Source organism: Rhinoderma darwinii, unplaced genomic scaffold (genome assembly GCF_050947455.1).
Source record: "Rhinoderma darwinii isolate aRhiDar2 unplaced genomic scaffold, aRhiDar2.hap1 Scaffold_704, whole genome shotgun sequence".
NCBI classification, from domain to species: domain Eukaryota; kingdom Metazoa; phylum Chordata; class Amphibia; order Anura; family Rhinodermatidae; genus Rhinoderma; species Rhinoderma darwinii.
In genome coordinates, this window is record NW_027464265.1 from 40,155 (window position 1) to 56,435 (window position 16,281).

At 47.9% G+C, this 16,281-nt stretch overlaps 1 non-coding gene and 3 pseudogenes across 1 annotated transcript; all 4 read left to right on the top strand.

The window, feature by feature from the left end:
- Positions 1-1,724: 1,724 nt before the first annotated feature.
- LOC142728980 (U2 spliceosomal RNA) lies at positions 1,725-1,919 on the top strand. The gene has a single exon (XR_012877903.1). It is a non-coding gene; the product is annotated as a U2 spliceosomal RNA (small nuclear RNA).
- A 1,336-nt stretch (positions 1,920-3,255) lies between these two features.
- On the top strand, positions 3,256-3,357 carry LOC142728984 (U2 spliceosomal RNA; annotated as a pseudogene).
- Positions 3,358-8,906: 5,549 nt separating this feature from the next.
- On the top strand, positions 8,907-9,082 carry LOC142729041 (U2 spliceosomal RNA; annotated as a pseudogene).
- Positions 9,083-15,991: 6,909 nt separating this feature from the next.
- Positions 15,992-16,166, top strand: LOC142728973 (U2 spliceosomal RNA; annotated as a pseudogene).
- The last annotated feature ends 115 nt before the right edge of the window (positions 16,167-16,281 follow it).

A 16,281-nucleotide genomic window follows, 5' to 3' on the forward strand; every position in this document is an offset into this window, starting at 1 on the left:
CTTTTTAAGGTTTTAGAGCGGATGGGTATACCTGAAGGTTTTTTATTATCTATTAAAGCCTTTTATAAAGATTGCACAAGCAAAATTTTAGTAAATGGTTTTAAGACACAGGACGTTCTTTTAAACTCTGGGGTGAAGCAGGGGTGTCCCTTGTCCCCACTGCTTTTCATATGTGCACTAGAGCCTCTGCTATGCGCAATACGCCGGGACAAACAGATACGTGGAGTCCCCCTGCCGGGGGGTGGCGGCATAGAGGCTAAAGCAGTGGGGTACATGGATGATGTGGCGATACTTTGTAGGGACACCCTCTCGCTTCAGAAAGCCCTAAAACAAATTGAGTTTTATTGCTGTGCTTCCGGTTTTAGAATAAACTTTAGCAAAAGTAATGTTTTAAGCATAGGAAGCATGGTTTTTAGAGACGTACCCGTTCCTGTGTCAGATACTATTAAAGTTTTAGGTATCTCCTTCAGTGAGCACGACAATGGTTTTATAAGTTGGGACATGGTGGCGCAGAAGGTAAACAATAAAATTTGTATGTGGAATATGAGGAAACTCACTATGGAGGGAAAAATTTTAATCATAAAAATGGTCATTTTACCCCTTCTTTTATACACGAGCATGGTGTTCCCTCCCCCAACAGTTTTATTACGAAAAATAACAAAAGCATGTTTTACCTTCTTTTGGAGTTCCAGGATGGAGAAATTGAAACGAGAAACGGTAATAAAGTCCAAACCAAAGGGTGGCAAAGATTTCCCTGATTTTAATAGGTTTCTTTTAGTTAAGTTCTTTAGTTTCTGTTTTAATTCCCTTTTTAAAGAGCACTATTGGTCTTACTTTTTACGTTTTAATACTGGGTTTTTTATGCGGAGGTTTGGTTGGTTCAACATAATTTTATCCTCACCATACGCTTTTAAATTACCAGCGAATTACGTAATTTTAGAAAAAATAGTGGCTCTCTTCAATTTAAAAGGGAAGACCGTGAACGAGCTTAAAAACAGCAAAAAAATAATTAAAGACCTGAGAGAGAGCGAGACGGTCAGCAATGTAGAGAATTTTAATACGCAACGATGTGCTTTTATTTTCAAAATAATTAATGTGTTTTATCTTTTTAATGCACAGATGGACCTGGCCTGGAGCTGCGTTCATCAATGTCTTCCATGCCGGGCATTCCAGTACAGAAGAGGATTCGCGAGGTCTGCCGTCTGCCCGAGGGAAGGCTGCCAGGCCGAGGAAACTATAAGACATATTTTTTGGACATGTGACTTTGCAAAACAATTTTGGAAAAAAATATTCCCTCTTTTGGTGAAGATGGCGGACCTAAAGGACTTAAACTATGAAGATATTTTATATGGACTTTTTGGATGCCCAACCGCGAGTCAGAAGATAATTGCATGGAAGACGATGAATTGCGCCAAAGAAGCTCTATGGAAGGCCAGGAACATCCTCCTTTTTAAGCACGACGTTTTATCGGTTGATGATGTTTTAGGTCTTTGTTTTAGTGAGATGTATATTTATTTTTTACTAGACAAAAAAAGGAATGCCACCCTTCTAAATAAATGGTTTGTGACTGACTGGAACTCCAAATAAATAAAGATTTGCCCCATGTCCCTCTACATAAATTTTATGAAAATTTGATTTTACTATTGTTACAATGTAAAAATTCTTTGTATTTATCTATGTAACTAAAATGTGTTTTATTGTAAAATTGAAATTTTTATAAATAAATCATTGACACCCCCGCGAGGGGGTAGCCAACTGAAAAAAAATCTGTTCTTATCAGTTTAATATCTGATACGTCCCCTATCTGGGGACCATATATTAAATGGATTTTTCGAACAGGGAGATGGAAATAGAGCTTGCTCTGTCCACTCCACGCATTGACCTGGTATTGCAGTATTTCCAGGACCGGTGCACCCTTCCCTTATGTGTTGACTAAAATCAGATTCCAAAAGTGCTATTTGTGTTTGCTATTGTTTTTGTCTTTCTGATGGGATCTCCCCTTTTAATCCCATTATTTCAACACCTGTTGGACAATGCATTTGTACAGTCATGTGTGATAATGAGCTCATTTATTAAATGCAATTAATTAATACATTGCCACCTCTTGTTGTGTGTGTGTGTGTGTGTGTGTGTGTGTGTGTGTGTGTGTGTGTGTGTGTGTGTGTGTGTGTGTGTCTTCTGTGTTTCTGTGTTTCCGGCATTTCACATTGGAACAGCTCATTCACCTTCCTTGTCTTCTCTCCGCCCTCCCTTTTAGGTAAGTTAAAGAGCTGCACCTGAGCCAGCCACTGATTGATGCAGCACCACAGTCAAATAGTGGAGTGGAGTGGAGTAGGGGAACAGCAAACAGCCATTAAAGCAGCCAGCCGCCTACCCGCCACAATGGACCTACCTGTGTACACTAGATGGATGTGATGGAATGTACTGTCGTCCCTACATTTCAAGAAGAAGTAAGAATTGCAGTTGCAACAAACCCTTGCTTGCCTACAAAGAGAGCAGCAATTTGGATTTGTTACTATGTTACCTGGAAGAATAACAAACTGTGCAAGGATGGAGGTTGTAGGAGCAAAGAGAAGTTGTCTGTAAAGTTGGTGGATGCCTATTTTCCATTTTGCAGTCCCTTGTCTCCCTCTTGTGGCCTCCTGGAGGCAAGTAGCTGTGCAAAAAAAAGACAGCCTGGCGGCCGGCTGTTGCAGTGTTGCCCTCTCAGGCAACACTGAGTGACTGACTGAGCCGCACCGTCTTATATAAAGTTCAGACGGAACTTTGCACGTGTCATAGTGGAGCCCTCAGGATTCCAGAGCCAGCTTTCTGACATCATAATGGGGCCTGCCTCAGAGATAAAAGCCTGGGCCCAGGCAGTGTTGGTCAGTGCTGCTCAGCAGGCAGCACCGGACTGGATTGGATTAAAGCTGATACAAGGTGTGAAGGAACAAGGGGTGGCTGTGGGCATGCACTTGCTGCCGCTGCCAGTGTTTATCTGCATGGCAGGAGGGCATTTGGGCGTTGCCAGGAAGGCGTTTTTATGTAGATTCCTCCTCCTCTTTCAGCACTGCATTGTGGTGCAAGCAAAAGAAGCAAATCCTGTCTGGCTTCCTCTCCGGCCTTTATTCACCTCCCTCCCGCTTAGTAGCTGTAAATGTGTGTGAGCCTGCAGGGCCCCATGGAATTGCCTAGGAGTAGGCTGAATCAATCGCTGCAAGGGGTGAACAGCAGTATTAGGCAGGCTCGGTCAACGGCCGGCCCATTCGGGTTATCGCTTCTCGGCCTTTTGGCTAAGATCAAGTGTAGTATCTGTTCTTATCAGTCCTTGTAAGGATAGATAGCTCGGAGAACCACTGGGGGCTATAAACACTAGCTTAGCGATCCAAGAGCGTTCCAGACGAAGCCGGCGACGAACTGCGGAGAAGAACCAGCGAAGACGACGATCCAGAAGGGAGAAGCCGCCATCGAGGAAGAAGCTCCGGGAGATCGCTGCCGGGAAGAAGAAGGAGAACTTCGGAGAAGAGCCGCTGCTGAAGGGGATCTTCGAAGAAGCTCGGCCGCAGAAGAAGAAGCTCGACGAGGAACCGCTGCGGAAGAAATTTCGTGGAAGAACCTCGGCCAGCAAGGAGAAGATTTGCATAGCTCCGCCCCCTTCGGGAAAGAGCTATCGAAGATCCTCCCCAAGCGACAGGAACAGCTGGAAGAAGCCATGGCCTCAACCAGCAACCCTGCCACCCGGAAGGAGAAGGCTGATGGACCAGGAGAGCAGACCCAGGCCAGGACATCTCCTCCTGAAGCCTCCTCAAGCCAACAGGCCACCAGGAAGCCGAACCAGGCTGCTCCAACCCTGGAGCCCTGGATGAAGCAGACGGTGGCCCTGAAGCTGAAGGAGGTGGACGGGAGAGTGCCGGACATGACGGAAGAAGTGTTCTGCCAGAAGATGCTCCTGGACCAGGGCTTCGCTAAGCCGGAGACCATCAGCATCCAGGCCTTCATGACCGGGATGTTCTTCGTGACCTTCGCTTCGATCAACATCTGCAGAAGGTACTGGGAGATGGTGAAAGCGGCGAGGCCTGAATCCCCTTTCTCTCGCTTTGTGGGCAACTGCCCTGTCCAAAGAGAGGAAAGGCGGGTGACGGTCTCAATGCGGAACCCACACACCCCCGGCAAAGACATCACCACGCTCCTGAAGCGGTTCTGCACAGTGGTGAGGGAACCCACCCACATCCTGAACGGACTCGGCTTCTGGACTGGCAAGTGGTCGGTAATCGTCCGACTGAACAAGGATTCGAGCGCGGAAGACGGCCTCCAGCACCTGCCCCAGTCATTCTCGCTGGGCAACTCCTACGGCCTCATCTACTACCCGGACATGCCGCAGATCTGCAGGAGATGCAGCAAGAAGGGTCATTCGGTGAAGGACTGCAAGGAGGACGCCTGCAAGAACTGCCGGGTAACAGGACACGAGACCAAAGACTGCCCGAAACGGACAATGTGCAACCTCTGCGGACAAGCAGCCCACTCCTACAAGGACTGCCCGAAGAGGGATCGATCCTGGGCAACTGTAGCGGCGAAAGCTCCGGCCAGAGGGAACCCCGCCCCAGCCAGAGCTCCAGCGGCGCAGAAGACCGGGAATAAGAAGGATGGTAAGAAGACGACAGTCCCTCCCCCCACTCTCCCGGCCCTCCCTCGCCCTACCCCTCCCACCCTCCCTCGCCCAGCCCTCCCCACCCCCCCGTCCCCAACCCCTGTCACCCCCACTGAGGCTCTCACCTTCTCCTACCCACCCATCTCAGTGGTCCTGTCACCTGCACCTCTCCCAACCCAGCCTCCCTTCTCCCCAGCTCCAGCAGCACTAACATCTTCCCCTCCAGCTGCTGGAGTCCTCTCCCTGGAGGATTTTCCCCCTCTTGTCTCCTCAGGCGCCATCCAGAGGAAGAGAAAGGTGAGGGACAGCCCAGCGGCTGAGTCCTCAAAGCGACAAGTCGTGGAAATCTGCGAAGATTCCCTTGCGCAGCAGGAGGAAATGGAGCAGATGGTGGAGGAACTCGTGTCTGAACCTGAGGTCATCGACTTCACAACAGACATCCAGGTGGCTACAATCCTGGAACAATTTCTGTCAGAGGGCCTGCTGGATCTTTCGGACCCGCCAGGCGAGGAGGATCCGCCCGACCGGACTGGTAACTAAGGTGTATCGTTTGCACTAACCTTCTTTATTCTCCCCCATGGCTGCTAAACTTAACATCTTTGGCCTCAATGTGAGGAGTGTTAGAGATAGGACTAGATGTCAGATGGTGCTAACTTTTCTTTCCAAGCAGTCGAGTGATGTATTTATGCTGCAGGAATGTACTCTCCCCTCTTCCAGGTCATACCATCATCTGGCCAGGCAGTGGACCCATGGCCCGTCCTACTGGTCTGGTGGGGGCGACTGTAAGTCTGCAGGGGTTGCCATCCTGATTAGGGGAAGCGTATTTACTGTTGACTCTGTCCAGGAGCTCGCCTGCGGCCGCTTGTTGGTCGTAGACGGTTCCTGGGCAGGAGAGCCGATTAGGCTCATCAACGTGTACGCTCCCCCTATGAAGGCTGAGCGCCTGGAACTATTCCAGACCCTGCGGACCCAGCTCGCCACCACTAGGGCAGTGGTGATGGCCGGGGACTTCAACTGCCCCATCGAAGAGGATGGACGAAGTTCCGGCACTTCAATCAAACTGGATGTCAGTTCCAAACTGCTTATCGAGATGGTAACCGAAGCATCCTTGCAGGACGTTGTGGGCTCCATGGGGATCGGCTCTGTGAACTATTCATGGAGCCGACCCGATGGCTCACTTCGTTCTCGGATTGACTTTGTGTTCACCTCCCGGGCAGTCAAGCAGCATGGGCACTCCATGGTCCCCTGCTTCTTCTCTGACCACAGGGCCATTCTCTTCCAGGGTGCCATCGGCCACGGTTTTCCTCCCGGCCCTGGCTCCTGGAAGCTGAATTGTGCCCTGCTGGAAAGAGAGGAGGTACTGGCGGAACTTAGAGACGCCTATATTGTTTGGAGGAATGATAAAGTTTTCTTTGACAAAACCTGTGACTGGTGGGAATATGTTAAAGTTGAATTTCGTTGTTTCTTTCAGGCAAAAAGTCGTCAACAGGCGTGTGAGAGGAAGAGAGACTTCAGAGAGATGCAGCGTCAGCTGCGATCCCTGCAAGACCTCCTTCAATGCGGCTGGGACGTCAGGAAGGAGCTGGAGGAAGCCAAAAAGGGCCTGAAAAGGCACTTTGAGGAGGAATCCAAGCGAATTGTCTTTCGTTCCAAGGTGGAGAACCTGGAGAAGGGTGAGAAATGTAACTCGTTCTTTTTCAGGAAACTCCATGCCGGCCACACGCCCCTGAAGGAACTCCGAGATGAGACCGGAAACATGCATTCTGGGAAGAAGGAGGTGATGGGAGTCGTCACAGACTACTACCGAAGCCTCTACTCCCGGAAAACCACTGACCCCGAAGCCGCCGATAAATTCCTGTCAGGTATCACTAATCATCTTGATCCTGCAGGTACGGAGGCTATGGACGTACCCCTGACGGTGGAGGAACTGCTCTCTGCCGCTAAATCCTTCAGACCCGGCAGGACCCCGGGCAGTGATGGTCTCCCAGCAGAGCTCTATGTAGCGCTGGGGGACTTGATCTGTCCGGACCTGCTGGAGCTCTATGAGGAGATGGTGGTGGAGGGTAGAATGCCACCGTCCTTGAGAGAAGGCATGATCACGATCTTGTATAAGCGGAAGGGGGAGAGATGTGACCTGAAAAACTGGCGTCCCATCTCTCTCCTGAACGTGGACTACAAGATCCTCGCCAAAGTATTGACCAACAGACTGAAGGTTGTCATCGGACGGATCATCGGATCGGACCAAACCTGCGGCATTCCTGGCCGTAGGGTGGCCGACAGTCTTGCCCTGGTGAGGGACACGGTGCATTACATGCAAAGCCGCCGTACACACGCGGCCCTGGTCAGTCTGGATCAGGAGAAGGCTTTTGACCGGGTCTCTCACGAATTCATGGGTAAGGCTCTGCGTAGGCTGCGGCTTGGCAGGTTGTTCTGTTTGTATGTTAACCTGATGTATTGCGACATTTACAGCTCGGTGCTGGTGAACGGCTGGAAGACTGACCCCTTTCCTGTATCGTCTGGGGTTAGACAAGGCTGTCCTCTTTCACCTCTCCTTTTTGTTTGTGTTATAGAGCTCTTCGCAGAGGCTATCCGGCAGAATGGAGAGATCAGAGGGATCACCGCACCAGGTCCAGGACACTTCGAGGTCAAATGCTCGCTGTACATGGACGACGTGACCGTCTTCTGCACTGACCAGAGTTCGGTGACTGCACTCGTCCAGACCTGCGAGGAGTTCGGACGCGCTTCAGGGGCAAAAGTCAACTGCGGGAAGTCGGAAGCCATGCTCTTCGGAAAGTGGTACCTGCCTTCTCCTGCCTCCTTCCCTTTTACTATCAAGCCGGACTTCATCAAAATTCTGGGAGTCTGGTTCGGTAAGGAAGGTGCAGCCCTAAAGTCGTGGGAAGAACGCTTGGCCAAAGTCAACCAAAGGATCGGACTGTGGAGCCTCAGACAACTCACTATTGAGGGCAAAGCAATGGTCCTGCGTAACGAAGTCTTGCCTGTGCTACAATACACTGCACAGGCATGGCCCCCTCTTGCAACGGTCTCGAGGGCCATTACCAGGACTGTGTTTCGCTTCATCTGGGGCTCGAAAATGGACAGAGTAAAGCGGACTGTTATGTACAAGGAGCCCCGCAAAGGTGGGAAGGGTATACCCGACATTCCCACTCTGCTGCGGATCGCTTTTGCATGTGACTGTGTTCGTAGGACTCTGAGGACAGCAAACGGCTCTGCGGGCAAGGCCATGTCCCGCTACTTCCTCCTTCCCCTCTGGCGAGGTTTTGGCTGGGACAAGTGGGACAGCTCCTTCCCTTACAACTGGCACGCTCCCTGGTTCTACGGAGATGTTGTCCGGTTTGTGAGGGAGCATCAACTGGAGGGTCTTAAGCCCGACTTGTGGAAACCTAAGACGATCCACAAGCACATCAGAGCAAAGGACTCACTGGAGTTCGTTCCAGGGCTTCATGCCGACACGTTGGAGACTGTTTGGACTAACGTGTCATCTGGCAGGTTGACCAACGGGCACAAGGACATTTCATGGATGGCCATCCAGGGAGGACTGCCTCTTAGGTCATTCATGCATGCCCGCAACCTGTGCAAGACCCGGTACTGCCCCAGGTGCCCCTTCACGGAGGAAACATCTTTGCACATTTTCTGGCAGTGCCCCTTTGCACAGGGTCTGTTGAAAGCCTTGGAACATGAACTCAAGGACTCAGTACCCAGGAACAGACTGTCGTACCGCTCGGTACTTTATGGACTATTTCCTGGGAATACCACGGATGGAGCAATCCAGGAAGCCTGGCGCCTTATGAACTGCTTTAAGGACGCTATATGGTTTGCCAGAAACCGTCTGATTTTGCGGAGAGAGAGTGTGTCCGTCCAGGACTGCCGCAGGCTGATCCACAGCCTGCTCAGAGACTATTCCACCTGGGACAGCCCGGACGTCGATGAGGAAGAGGACTGATACTCCCCTTCCCCCCACTCTCCCTTCTTGTGTGTTGTCTTTCAATAAAGCTTCGGGCCTGTGATTTCCCCCTTCCCTATCCCCTCCTACCCACTCCCCTATCCCATCACTTGTCTGTAATGCTTTGTTGTTTGGCTTTAGTGAATGCAAGAATGTTAGTGTAGCATGTGGTGTAATGTATAGCATAGGCTAGCCTGTACTGTGTATTATACTGTCATGTTATGTTTGACGACTGTTATTATTTATTATTTGCTGCTTCATGGCTTGCGCTGCGTCGCAGTAATGTTTGTATGATGACGATTGATTGTCAATAAAGCATTTTTCAATCAAAAAAATCTGTTCTTATCAGTTTAATATCTGATACGTCCCCTATCTGGGGACCATATATTAAATGGATTTTTCGAACAGGGAGATGGAAATAGAGCTTGCTCTGTCCACTCCACGCATTGACCTGGTATTGCAGTATTTCCAGGACCGGTGCACCCTTCCCTTATGTGTTGACTAAAATCAGATTCCAAAAGTGCTATTTGTGTTTGCTATTGTTTTTGTCTTTCTGATGGGATCTCCCCTTTTAATCCCATTATTTCAACACCTGTTGGACAATGCATTTGTACAGTCATGTGTGATAATGAGCTCATTTATTAAATGCAATTAATTAATACATTGCCACCTCTTGTTGTGTGTGTGTGTGTGTGTGTGTGTGTGTGTGTGTGTGTGTGTGTGTGTGTGTGTGTGTCTTCTGTGTTTCTGTGTTTCCGGCATTTCACATTGGAACAGCTCATTCACCTTCCTTGTCTTCTCTCCGCCCTCCCTTTTAGGTAAGTTAAAGAGCTGCACCTGAGCCAGCCACTGATTGATGCAGCACCACAGTCAAATAGTGGAGTGGAGTGGAGTAGGGGAACAGCAAACAGCCATTAAAGCAGCCAGCCGCCTACCCGCCACAATGGACCTACCTGTGTACACTAGATGGATGTGATGGAATGTACTGTCGTCCCTACATTTCAAGAAGAAGTAAGAATTGCAGTTGCAACAAACCCTTGCTTGCCTACAAAGAGAGCAGCAATTTGGATTTGTTACTATGTTACCTGGAAGAATAACAAACTGTGCAAGGATGGAGGTTGTAGGAGCAAAGAGAAGTTGTCTGTAAAGTTGGTGGATGCCTATTTTCCATTTTGCAGTCCCTTGTCTCCCTCTTGTGGCCTCCTGGAGGCAAGTAGCTGTGCAAAAAAAAGACAGCCTGGCGGCCGGCTGTTGCAGTGTTGCCCTCTCAGGCAACACTGAGTGACTGACTGAGCCGCACCGTCTTATATAAAGTTCAGACGGAACTTTGCACGTGTCATAGTGGAGCCCTCAGGATTCCAGAGCCAGCTTTCTGACATCATAATGGGGCCTGCCTCAGAGATAAAAGCCTGGGCCCAGGCAGTGTTGGTCAGTGCTGCTCAGCAGGCAGCACCGGACTGGATTGGATTAAAGCTGATACAAGGTGTGAAGGAACAAGGGGTGGCTGTGGGCATGCACTTGCTGCCGCTGCCAGTGTTTATCTGCATGGCAGGAGGGCATTTGGGCGTTGCCAGGAAGGCGTTTTTATGTAGATTCCTCCTCCTCTTTCAGCACTGCATTGTGGTGCAAGCAAAAGAAGCAAATCCTGTCTGGCTTCCTCTCCGGCCTTTATTCACCTCCCTCCCGCTTAGTAGCTGTAAATGTGTGTGAGCCTGCAGGGCCCCATGGAATTGCCTAGGAGTAGGCTGAATCAATCGCTGCAAGGGGTGAACAGCAGTATTAGGCAGGCTCGGTCAACGGCCGGCCCATTCGGGTTATCGCTTCTCGGCCTTTTGGCTAAGACCAAGTGTATTTATACAGGAGGTTTTGTCAGAAGGTGCCTGGGGTACCCGGCTACTTGGCCTGGGGGGATCGTCACAGGTTTATCGCCTTGACTTCACCCCCCTGCAGCTATTGGGTAGTCGGACTAGTCCTCAGGCAACGAGAAGGGATCACTAGGCGGACGGCTTGCGCCGGACGGCCTAGAAGGGCGATTCCTTGTTGCGACAAGCTGTGTTGGGACAAGCTGTGATGCCGTTCACATACGGATTCGTGACTGGGGAGACCCAGTTGCGACAATCTATCCGGATTGAGGTCGAGGAGAAACATCGCCAGCGGAGGAACCTGAAGTTCATAGTAGGGGAAATCTTGCTTGGCTTCTTCGGCCTCAGACGGGAGAATATCCTGTGTCTTAATGACCAGGAAGGCCGCGGACGATATACCATCTCCTTTTGTACCGCGGCCTGCTGCGACACCATCTGTGCAGCCCTGTCTGGTGCGGACCAGACAGATGAGCGCCTGGACGGGCTCAATTTCTCGTTCCTCTACGGCGAGGAATCCATTCCACTCGTCGTGGTGATGCATAGCCCGTTTGTCCCTGCCAGGGACATCGAGATTTTCCTAGGGCGATATTGTAAAGAGATACACTTCAGCCATGAAGTAAAAAATGCAGAGGGCTTCTGGAATGGCAAACGGAAGTACTTCGTGAAGTTCTTCCAAGACCCAAGTGGCATACGAGGCTTTGTACATCCGCCAGCCAACTTTGCCATTGGGAGGAACCGGGGTTATCTCTTTTACCCCCAGATGCCCCGGTTCTGCTGGAACTGCCAGTCGTATGGACATACAAAAGACGCATGCAGTGAAGGTCATGTCATACGCTGTAACAAATGTGGAGGCCTTGGGCACGTGGCCTCCAAGTGCAGTTCCAGCACCATGTGTAACCTGTGCGGGGAGACAGGACACATGTACAAAGATTGTCCAAAGAGAACGCAGTCATTGAGGGGTGAACCCAAACCTGGGCCACCCCGACCGGGGCCAGGGCAGCAGCCTGCAACAGGTGTGGGCACTGCTGGTAATGCCCCGGGACCTACCGAAGGGTCAGGGCCAATACCCTCCACTCCACGTGTGGAGGGTGGTCCTAGGGATTCCAAGGGGGCCGAGCAGGGCTGTTCTAGCTCTGTAATGAAGGCCCCAAGCTCCAACCCGGAACCGGTCGGAAAAAAGTCTCGCCGGTCCTCGATACCCACGAAAGGGGACTGGGCAGAGATGGTGGCTGGTGAAGAGCCAAATAAGGAGTCCAGACGCAGGGGCTCCTTGCGGGATACCCCAAGCACCAGCCGCCACCGATCGGCTGGGGAGCTAGAGTCCGTCCCTCTTGTTACGCCAATAGAGGGTCGGATGCAGACGGCTTTAGATGCAGTAGGCGGAATGATGAGAAAGAAGGAAGGGACCTCACAGGCTCCTGAGCAACCCGAGATGACCAGCGATCCGGAGAGACCTGTAGCCGCACCTGAGGTAGCAGAGGCCGGAGATCGTGACGGAGATGACATCAGCCAGGAGACCGAGGAGACATCGAGTGAGGAGGACGAGGACGGAGCGCGTATGGATTTATCCAGTACGGGGAAGAGGACGAGAGAAGAGGACGTGTCCACAATTAAGAGGAAAACACTATGCCGCAGCTCGGATGAAAGCGAATTCAGGGGAAGAGTCGGGTCTAAACATCTATCCGGCTCTGACCCTGTGAACATCTTGGAGTTCGCGTCCCCGGATGCGGGGCAGCCTGACTCCCAGAGTATATCGGGGTCGGGCTCCTCAGAGGTGGACACTGACTCTCCATAAGCGATGCCTTCTAGTACCCTAAAATTCTCCTCACTGAATGTGAGGTCCCTAAAGAGCCCTGTTCGCAGGGCTGCTTTATTTTCTTTTCTTGAGACAATGGACTTTGATTTTTGCCTACTGCAGGAGTGTGGAATCCCTAACAGCATGGACTATATGGATTTAAAACAAGACTGGAAGCTGGGCCCTTCGGTGTGGTCTGGAGCCAATGACTGTCGTTCTTCAGGTGTGGGATTACTCTGCCGTGGCCGTTTTATTTCCATACAAAATGTGATTGAGATTATGCCCGGCAGAGCTGTTTTAACCCACCTACATATTAATGGACTTTTAATTCGTATTTTAAATGTGTATGCCCCTCCTGACAAACAGGAGCGGGCAGAACTTTTTAATATATTACCACTGTTTTGTGTTGGGTCTACCCCCCTGCTGGTAGGGGGTGATTTTAACTGCATAAGAGAAGGAGAGTGCCGGCAGGGGGGTGATGCAAATAGAAAAGACCTAACTACCTACCTGCTCAAAAATTTTATTGATGATTTTAAATTACGCGATTGCTGGAAGGATCTCTTGCCAGGAGACCCAGGCGCCACATGGTCGAATGGAAGAGTGAGCTCCAGAATCGATTTTATCTTTGCCTCTCATGATTTTACCCCACAAAAATGCATGCTTTTAAATAATATCTTTTCAGATCATAAACTCCTAAATGTGTCTCTGGAGCTCGAGGGAGAGCAAAAAGTAAGTAAGGGCCTCTGGAGGTTGAACGCCACACTCCTGGAGGACCCCGAAATTAAAAATGAGTTTGTGCGGACCTACCAGTGCTGGCAATTACAGAGAAAACCCCACGAGACCATGCTGCACTGGTGGGAGGGCATTAAACCAAAAATTAAATTATTTTTTATCCGAGCAGGTAGGAAGAAAGCTAGAGAAAAGAAACAGTGGTTTTATGTTCTTAATAAGCGTCTACATGTGCTTTTTAAATTGAAGGATGTTGGGTTTGATGTGGATTCTGATATTTTAAACTTAAAAGCTGAAATAAAAAAATGTCTTGATGATAAAGGTAAACAAATAATTTTTAACTCCCACGTGAAGCATCTAGAAGAAGACGAGAAGTGCTCCCGATTCTTTTTTAAAAAGGTAAATGACAAAAGAGACGCTATTTTAAACCTAGAAGGGGAGACTTCCGTGGGAGGAATGTTAAATGCAGCTTTTAATTTTTACCAACTCCTTTTTAGTAAAAAAGCCATTGATGAATCCTTTTTAAATCATGCTCTTAACTCCCTTGATTTTAAGTTAGATACTTTGGACCAGGAGGTTTTATCCCGGGATCTTAATTTAGAGGAACTTTTATTTGTTTTTAAAAGTTTTTCAGCGGGAAAGGCCCCTGGGGAGGATGGGTTGCCTATTGAATTTTATCTAACTTTTTGGGATGTTTTAAAAGAGGATATGATTTTACTATATAAAGAGGCTTTTATTGTAAAAGAGCTGCCCCCTTCTTGGAGAAGGGGGATTGTGTCCCTAATTTTTAAAAAGAAGGGTGGGAAGGACCAGCTCAAAAATTGGCGCCCGATTACGCTTTTAAATGTAGATTATAAAATTTTAGCCAAACTGATAGCGGTCCGTTTTAAACCTTTTATCAGTAAATTAATCCACCCAAATCAGGTCTGTGGGGTACCTGGTAGATCTATCACTGAGTCCCTTAATATTTTAAGAGATGTTATTTGGTATTTTAAAGATCGAGGCCAAAACCTTGCTATTTTATCCCTTGACTTTGAAAAGGCCTTTGATAGAGTGTCCCATGAGTTCCTTTTTATGGTTCTTAAAAAAATGGCGGTGCCTGATTTTATTATAAGTCGTGTGATGCTTTTATATCGGTCCTGTTTTAGTGAGATTTCTATAAATGGATTTTTAACTAGTGGTGTTCCTCTTTTATCTGGAGTCAAGCAAGGGTGCCCATTGTCTCCCCTACTATTTATTTGCGCAATGGAGCCCCTTTTAGCCATGCTCAGGAACGATAAAGTTATTAGAGGCGCCCCAATACCTGGTGGGAGGGGCAACCAAGTAAAGGTATTAAGCTACATGGATGATGTGACAATTCTGTGCCCCGATTCATCATCCATGAGGAGGGCGCTGAGGAACACCACCTTTTTCTGCGAGGCTTCTGGTTTTAAACTTAACATTGATAAATGTGACTGTTTTAATATAGGAGGCTGGGATTCCTCCCTGACCCCAGGAGTCAGAATGCAGAAGGACCAGATTAAAATTTTAGGGATTGTTTTTAATCAGGCGAACAATGGGACCTCTAACTGGGACTCAGTGATAGCAAAAATAGAGAAGAAGGTTTTAATGTGGAATCTTAGGAGCCTCACGATGGAGGGGAAAATTTTAATCATAAAAATGATTTTAATCCCAATAATGCTCTATGTGGCCATGGTTTTCCCTCCATCCATTTTATATATTAAAAAGCTAACACGCATTTGTTTTATGTTTCTGTGGGGCTCCAAGATGGAAAAATTAAAACGTGATTTTATGTATAAAGGTAAAGACAATGGCGGGAGAAATGTTCCTAACCTTTTTACATTTTTTTATATCAAATATTTCTGCTTCTGTTTTAAAATGTTTAAATCCGATGGCATTTTTAGCTGCTTTTTAAAATACGCAGCGGGCATGGTTTTTAAACGTTGGGTTCGTATCTCCTTAAATTCTCCTGTGCTTCTGTGTCCCCCAAAACACTATGTGGTGCTAGAAAAGACTGTTAGGCTCCTGAGCCTCCAAGAATTGGAGCCTGACATATTGGGGGACCAGAGGAAGGTGTCAGTGGCGTGCAGACACGGAGAAGAGACAGTGGCAGTGTCCAATTTCTCGCAGGCAAGGTCCAAGCAAGTGTGGCGAAATGTGTATGGAAAATATCTTGCAAATGTGCATAAGGACCTTGCCTGGGCAATCGTCCACCAGTGCCTCCCTACACGTGCATTCCAACATAGGAGAGGACTGGTGGCGAGAGCCAAGTGCCCACGAGATAGGTGCGGGAATGACGAAACAGTAATGCACTTGTTCTGGAACTGCCACTATGCACAGGAGGTATGGAGAAAAGCAGGCCTTTTACTAAAATGGATCTGTGGTCTTAAAGATTTTAAGTACGAATACGTTTTTTATGGCCTTTTTACCTGCCCATCATTCAGACAGCAGATGATCTGCTGGATGATTATTAATTGTTTTAAAAATGCCATCTGGAAGGTTAGGAACATTCTTCTTTTTAAACGTGATTTTATTGACATTACAGACTGTGTCAAGATTGCGCTAAGTGAGCTGTATGTCTACTACCTCAGAGACAAAAAAAATCTAGGAGCAAAAGAGGCGGCATCCATGTGGTGTCTGTCTCTGTGGAACACGATTACCATGTAAATAATTTATGTATTTGTAATTGTGATTTTACTGCTTGTTTTATCCTGCCATTGTCATATTTTTAAAGAAACCTTCTTCTCGTTAAAAATGTATTGCTTTTATCATTTTAATGAAATGTATGAAAATAAACATTTTATTACTGAATTTAATTTTACAAAAAGGTTTTAATGAAATGAATTATAAAAACTTTTTGTTACTGAATTTTATTAAAGAAAAATGTACAAACAAATAATTTATTACAGAATTGTATTACACCAAAAATTATTTTATGAAATGTACAACAAGCATTTTATTACTGAATTTTATTCTATGAAAATGTATTCTCTGTATATATATATGTGCCAATAAAATTTTGTTGAAACCTTATCTGTTCTTATCAGTTTAATATCTGATACGTCCCCTATCTGGGGACCATATATTAAATGGATTTTTCGAACAGGGAGATGGAAATAGAGCTTGCTCTGTCCACTCCACGCATTGACCTGGTATTGCAGTATTTCCAGGACCGGTGCACCCTTCCCTTATGTGTTGACTAAAATCAGATTCCAAAAGTGCTATTTGTGTTTGCTATTGTTTTTGTCTTTCTGATGGGATCTCCCCTTTTAATCCCATTATTTCAACACCTGTTGGACAA